Below are 7,165 nucleotides of genomic sequence, written 5' to 3' on the forward strand. Positions count from 1 at the left end.
CAGGGATCCGCCTTAGAAAAGCTATAGAATCATAGAATTAGCGAGGGGGGCTCTCAAGGTCGTTGAAGCCCTTTTCCAGAGCAGGAACCCCCCCCCCGCTAAGGCCTCTTGGACAGACGGCTGCCCGGCCTTTGGTGGAAAACTTCCAAGGGGGGGGAGAGAACTGGTCACTTTGCGAGGGAGCCCATTCCTCCGTTGAACAGCTGCTATTGCCCGAAAGGCTCCCATCCTGTTTGGGAATTTGCTTCCTTATAATTTGGATCCATCGATTTAAGATTCCCCTCTGGAGCTGCAGGAAGCTCGCTCCATCTTCTGGATGCGGCCACCTTCCAAATACATCAGATTTTCCTACCTACCTATGTTGATGTCACTGTTTTGATATATGTATCGATGCTCCTCTGGCAGATTTGAGGGAAATTACTGACCCGCAGAGGTCCGTTTCCTCTTCTTACAAGGTTATCCCTCCAGGCACACAACTCTTTCACTGATACACCACTGGTCTCCCAATTGTCCAGCCCCAAAATGTAATTAGTGTGCTAGTTTATATTTTTGGATGATACCTGTGAGGACAGCCTGCTTCTTGGAAAGCTAATTTTTCCAAATGCTGACTGAGGCCCGTGTCAAATAACAGACAGTTTTTCGCTCTTAAGAGAGCACCGTGTTCCGATATGGAATCAACAGCATGGTGTCTAAGGGAATGATCCAATCCCTGAGCAGATTAAAATTGCTTCATGAAATGTGTGTTCATAAAATGTGCGTTCAGCAGGATACCAACCTTTTCTGAAAGCATCAATATAATCTGGGGTTTATAGGAATTTTTAAACCAACCAAACAACCTCATCTTCCTCAGGCTGCCTCCTCGGGACCTCTCCGGGGTGGCACCTCCTTTCTGGCATGCTGGCATGGGGCGACCCCAGCCGTGGGAATCTCTGGGGTCTGCACAGCTTCACCCACCCACCCACCCAAGCTGGCACAGAGACCGGCCGGCCCGGATGCCACGTGTTCTCTGAGCCACGCTGGAAGGGTTGCCATAGAAACCAGCGTGACAGAAGGTGGCAGAAGGCACAGCAGCCCCCCACGGGCTATGTCTGTGGAAGGGGAAGCGTGAGGGAGAAAGGGGGCCCCTATTGTTTAGAATTTCCCTATACAGTAATTAAAAACATAATCAAGGCAAAGCAGGATTGTGGCAGGAAAGGGTGCTGAGTTTCTCAGCCTCTGTTCCAGAATGGCTGGTTTCTCTCTGGGGTGGAGAGAGCGAGCGGCCTCCTCTTCGTGGATTGATCATACAGTTATGACCCTCCCAGGAAGTGCAAGGTAGCCCCCCTGGCCCCCCTTTGGCCTCCTATGTTATCCTCATGACGATGACACCCCTGTGAGGTAGGCAAAGTTAACAGCAAGAGTCACTGGCCCAGGGTCGCCCAGAGAGTTTTTGTGGATTTGAACCCAGCTCTCTGGAGCCCTAGTCGAGCACTCTGAGCACTGCCCCACACGGCGGGGCTTCTACAGAGTGGGTGACCAGAAGCCAACTAGGAGCGCATCAGGAAACCTAGCACCTCTTTGTTGTCCCCCATCAGCTGAGGGCCTAGAGGTGGGACTGACGGACAGCTTCCTTCCTTCCTTCCTTCCTTCCTGCCTGCCTGCCTGCCTTCCTTCCTTCCTTCCTTCCTTCCTTCCTTCCTGCCTGCCTTCCTTCCTTCCTTCCTTCCTTGCTTCCTTCCTTCCTCCCTCCCTTCCTTCCTTCCTTCCTTCCTTCCTTCCTTCCTTCCTTCCTTGCTTCCTTCCTTCCTTCCTTCCTTCCTTCCTTCCTTCCTTCCTTCCTTCCTTCCTTCCTTCCTTCCTTCCTTCCTTCCTTCCTTCCTTCCTTCCTTCCTTCCTTCCTTCCTTCCCTCCTTCCTTCCTTCCTTCCTTCCTTCCTTCCGCTTTTTCTTTTCTAAGTTCTCTTCATTTTCATTTCTACCTTCTAAATCTGACCCTCTAAAAACTCCAGACAGGTATCCACTCAATTCCTTGGGGCCGAAAATGCAAAGGTAATGGGAAGGAGGAATCTGCAGAGGTGATGGTGCATTGCCTGTCTGTCTGTCTGTCTGTCTGTCTGTCTGTCTGTCTGTCTGTCTGTCTGTCTCTGTGCGCACGGATGGATTAAGGAGGGTGACAAATTAGCCGCTCAGACCAGGACTCCTGTGCATGGGAAGTTAAAGACCTTTTGTCTCTGAGGGTCTTAAAGGGAGCTCATTTGCATGTATGCGTGTGGAATAATTTAGCCCAAAGTTTCGAGCCTGTGGCTTCAGTCTGGAGAGCAGCCGTCCATCGGCTCCCCCCACCCCTTGCCCTTGCCCTCCACCCCCTCCTCCCTCGCTGGGGTGTCGGGCTGTGGAGTTCCAAAGCGATGGCAAAGAGAGAGGCTGGCCTGAGGCCTGGAGGCAGGGGGAGAGAAACCCTTCGTGTTTATACTTGTCTATTTATTATTATTATTTATTTGATTTATACCCCGCCTATCTGGACTACCAGACCACTCTGGAATTTATGTTTATATTTATTCAGATCTGTCTTTTCTCTTACACCGAGAGAGGGGATCCTGCGGGAAGGGGCTGCAACCCTTTGCCAGGCAGGAATGACACCCCAAAAGTATTTCTAGACTCCCTCCTCTCCTGCAGTGGGCTCCAGACCGCACGGCGCCGGCCTCTTCTTCCTCCCCCCTGCTTTATCCTCATGCAACGACACTCCTGCGAGGTAGCTCAGGGTGATGGAATGGGACGGCCCCCTAGGGAAACCTCATGCCTGAGCTGGGGCTTGAACCCAGGGCTCCTGGATCCGAGTTCGACACAGTGTCCACCCCACCCACCAGGTTCCGCGATGGGGAAGGATGTTGCAGGCTTTGTGTGCAAAACGACACACCTGATTTTTTGGGGGGGGCACCAAGCACCTTGCTTTTGCCACTTTGACTCAGGCAGCCAAATATCTCGTCTCAGCCCTGCCTCCTCTCTTTCCGTCCATTATTTCTACCCAGGCTCAGAGAGGTGAGTTCTGCCTGGTGAGTTTGGCAAGGCACCGTGTTGGGAGGATTTGAACCCGAGCCTTTTGAGCCCTAGTCTGGTGGACTTCGACCCCATTAGGTCACACTGGCTGATTCAGACGTTGAGCTCAGATCCCGCTCACTTTGTTTCCAGGTTGAATCTTGGAGGTAGCTTTGTAACTTTTAAAGCCCTGCAAAATGTCTTTCTCAATCTGTTTTTATGCACCTGATGCCTTTTAGTCTTCTCAGTTATTGGTTAGCTTCTCGTTTGTTTGTTTGTTTGTTTGTTTGTTTGTTCAACTTATGTACTGCCCCCATAGTGCCTAGCATAGTTTACAACAGTAAATTTGGTCAAAGAGTATGCAAGAGAATGCCGACGTACAACTTGTATCAAAGGAAGAATTCGTCTCCTGCCACAGGCAAGCCTGGCTTTAAATAAAAGCAAGCCGTTAACCAACTTAAAATCCCCGGTCAGCATTCATAAAAAGCTGTTTTTAAAAAGTTCCGCTTTCACTTGTTTCTTAAAGACTTGACCATTTCGGGCATTCTAGGTAAATAACCCTCACCTTGAATTGTTTGCAGAAACAGATAGAGAGCTAATGAAGGTGTGCCAGAACTGAGGCGTCTATACTGCTTCATAGGGCAGCCCTACGTACAACATGTTACAGTAGTCTATTTTGGACACTGCCAATACAGGGACCACTGTATTTCTTATCCAGATAGGGGTATGGTTTGAAAGCAATAATGCGGTATAGTGGTTAACATGTCCAACTAAGATCTGGGGGACCTGGGATCAAATCTCTTGCCAGACACACAATTTACCGTATTTTTCGCACCATAAGACGCACATTTTTCCAACAAAACAGGGGGGTGGAAAGTCTGTGCGTCTTATGGAGCGAAGAAAACAGATTATATTTTCCTGTTTTCTTCTCCTAAAAAATGGTGCGTCTTATGGAGCGAAAAATACGGTACTGGATGATGCAAGGCAGGTCACACTTTCTGAATTGAGTTGATCAAACAGGAAGGAGGAAGGGAGACCCACAGGGCACCTTGAGTTTATTTGGGGGGGACCCCCCCCCTGCCCTGCAGAACCACCATCCTTTTTGCGTCGAAACCAAGAGTCTTATCACACCTCAACTACTCACAAGGCTGGTTCTGGCGAAACTTTTGTGGGCCGCAAACGGAGGGTGTTGACTCCTCCCCAAACAAACCATGTGAGCTTCCAATGTGTCACAAGTCCCTGTAGCACCTTGCACGACTTTCTAAAACACCAGAGACGGGCGGCCCATTCAGCACCAGCGGGTCACCCATTTCTTTATGGGAAAGCAGCCCAACAAAATATCTTCAAGTTCAAACGACGATACCCCCTGGTTTAATGTATTCGCTCCGGTGGTGTTCTTCTGAGAAAGGCTTCCAGAAACACGCACGACCCTTGCAGGAGAAAAAGCTTCTTTTCGGTGGGTCCATGCCGATGCATTTTTTAAAACATCCAGATTTTTTTTCACCTCCACGCAGGCATTTTTCTCAGTCCCTGTGTTTCAAATCCTCCAGTCCTTGATTTTCTCAAGTCTCTCCATCCAAGGAGGGAAGGGGACAGAGATTGGGAATCAGGGCTTGTTATCTTTGCCGCCACACCTCGGGTAGCAAAGAAAACACTTGAGGGAGGGTTTTTTTTAAGAGCTTTTCTTTCATTTTAATTTTTTAAAAACAAAACAAAACACAGCCACCCTAATGTGAAGCTGTGGGAAGGAGGACTCTGGAGGCAGAGCCCACAGGGCCTCGCTCCAGACACGCACCCACCCTCCCGGGCCCCAGTGGCCTTATTCACAAGTGCACGATTGTTTAAAGATAAAAAGAAATAGACTTAGGGGCGGCCGAGGGAGGGAGGGAGGGAGGGGGTGGCGAGCCTCTCTCTTTTTTTTGGCAAGGGGGGGCCCTGTGCAGTCCAGCCATGCTGTGTTAAAATTCTGACAGAGGACGTGCAGCCGGGCTCCGGCGTCTAGACGGCCCATTCATGGCGAGGGGTCTCGGTCGCTCTATTGTCTTAATTAACAACTATTTGGTGCTTTTAATGAAAAGGATAGCAAGAGAGGGGGGGGAGGCTCGCTCTGTACACCCCCTCCGGGCAATTTTTCTGCCTGCCCACTCATGCAGAAAGCCCATCACCCACCCCACCTCCTCCCCGACACCCAAGTCAAGTACCTTGATTAATTAAAAGAAAGGTCTTTTGGAGTGGCTCCCCTGCCCCAAAAATCACACACACACACACACACACACACAATCTGTCCTGCCTCTCCTGAGAAAATGAGTTCCTTGGCAAGGGGGTACATGTGGGACCTCTGCAGTGGCGTGAAGGGGATCGTGGGATTTGTTGGCTGCTGTTTTTTTAAAGGGGTGAGTTCAGTGCAAATTCTGTTTTAAGAACTTTTTTTTCTTTTCTTTTGCTTTTTTTTCTCAGTCAAATTTTATAGTCATTTTTGTCCCCATTGACTTTCATTTTTTCTTTGTGTTTTTTTTTTCCCTCCGAGAAGGGCTTTTAAGTAAACCCCGACAATTCCTTCTTCAAGGTCCTTGCAACTTTCAGTCTGGCTCACCCAAACTCATCTGAAAAGTTGCTGCTTTGTCTGATAAGTTTTAAACTAAATATTAGGCAATTTTAAAAAATCTGGCAGTTTGCAGAAGAACCATCCTTACCCACCTCAGGCCGACTCAAGCAGAACCTATAGCACCAATGGCCTGATTCTGAGTCAATACATCCGTTCAGCGCAGTTGATTGTATAGCACGCCAGCCTTTGCAGAATACACAATAGACAATCAACACAACACAATACAACATAAAAGAAATTAAACTTCGAATAAAATTACACATTCTAAAATTTAAGGCTCATCTGCATATTTAACCCTGGACATTAATCCAGTGGGTAGACTTAACTATAAAACAATTAATCATTAACAAGAACAGAAATAATAACCAAAAAAAGGACCCTGAGTGGCAATAATCTATCTAAGACAATTCTTAGATAATTCTGAGATTTTAGCCAGGTCTCAGAAGTTAGGTTTTACCCAGAATCTAGCCATGCCACTCACTAGCCATTGAGACCATTAACTGGCCCAGAATCCCAGCTTTTACTGGGGGAAGGGGACATATCCAGGCTTTATATACCTAGAAGCAAAATATGGCACTAGTTTGGAAAAGAGATGAGACCCTCCAAGTTCATTTCCCCAAGGGGAGAAGTTTAAGACATGGTCCATAAATGTATAATTCCAGGGGGAAAAAATCTCCTGAGTTATATGGGTAAAGGCTAGCGGTCCGCACCACTCGAAGACGGTGAAGGCTGGAGAACTTTGGGGACACTCTTGATTGGGCGGCAAGCCGAACATTAGGCCTTTTAACGGGCTTCTGGACAATGCAAATCCCCTTTTGCCTTCTGCAGAATCCTAGGACCTGAAGGACCGAGGGATGTGCCACGTCTTCAGGCGGGTCTTAAAAGGGGTTCAAGGCAATGGCAAGGGTTAGGGACGGCCATCAGATGCCATCACTTCTGAGTTATGGTGACCCTAGGAGTTTGTGACCTCCAAAAAGGCCCCGTCGTTAACAGACACCCCCATCTCAGATCTTGCAAACTCAAGCCTGTGGCTTCCTTTATTGAGTCCGTCCATCTTGTATTTGACCTCCCTGTTTTCCTGCTGCCTTCCACCTTTTCCAGCACGATGGTCTTTTCCAGAGAATCCTACTTGCCCCTTGAAATGGACGGGACTGCAGAGAAATCTAGCCCCAAAATACACAAAGGACTGGGATACTTGGCAATAGGCCACAAAGGGGAGTTGGCAGGGCTGACGGGAACCTAAGAGAATTGGGGGGGGGCGTTTTGCACCAACACCGTCATTTGCTGGGGCAGAGAAGAAGAAGCTGCTTTGCACCTATGTCAGCATCTGCCATACCCCGCGGAAGAGCTGGCTTGAGCGTCCCCAAATGCTTTTGGCGTTGCACGCTATGGGGGAAGAAACAGCTCATATATTTATTTATTTATTGTGCTGTGGTGGTTCTCAGCAGGAAAAAAAGAGTCTCTAAATAGTAACTTATCCAATGGCTTACCGGTTCATCCCAGCACCAGTTCAACCAGTAAGCCAGTTGCACCTGTCTTTGCCAGA

At 48.6% G+C, this 7,165-nt stretch overlaps 1 long non-coding RNA gene across 1 annotated transcript; it reads left to right on the top strand.

Annotated features, from left to right (window-relative positions):
- The first annotated feature begins 1,934 nt into the window (after nt 1-1,934).
- LOC144584909 (uncharacterized) lies at nt 1,935-5,901 on the top strand. The gene is made up of 2 exons (XR_013539389.1): nt 1,935-2,053; nt 5,581-5,901. It is a non-coding gene; the product is annotated as an uncharacterized LOC144584909 (long non-coding RNA).
- The last annotated feature ends 1,264 nt before the right edge of the window (nt 5,902-7,165 follow it).

This window comes from Pogona vitticeps, chromosome 15, assembly GCF_051106095.1.
Source record: "Pogona vitticeps strain Pit_001003342236 chromosome 15, PviZW2.1, whole genome shotgun sequence".
In the NCBI taxonomy this organism is placed as follows: Eukaryota; Metazoa; Chordata; class Lepidosauria; order Squamata; family Agamidae; genus Pogona; species Pogona vitticeps.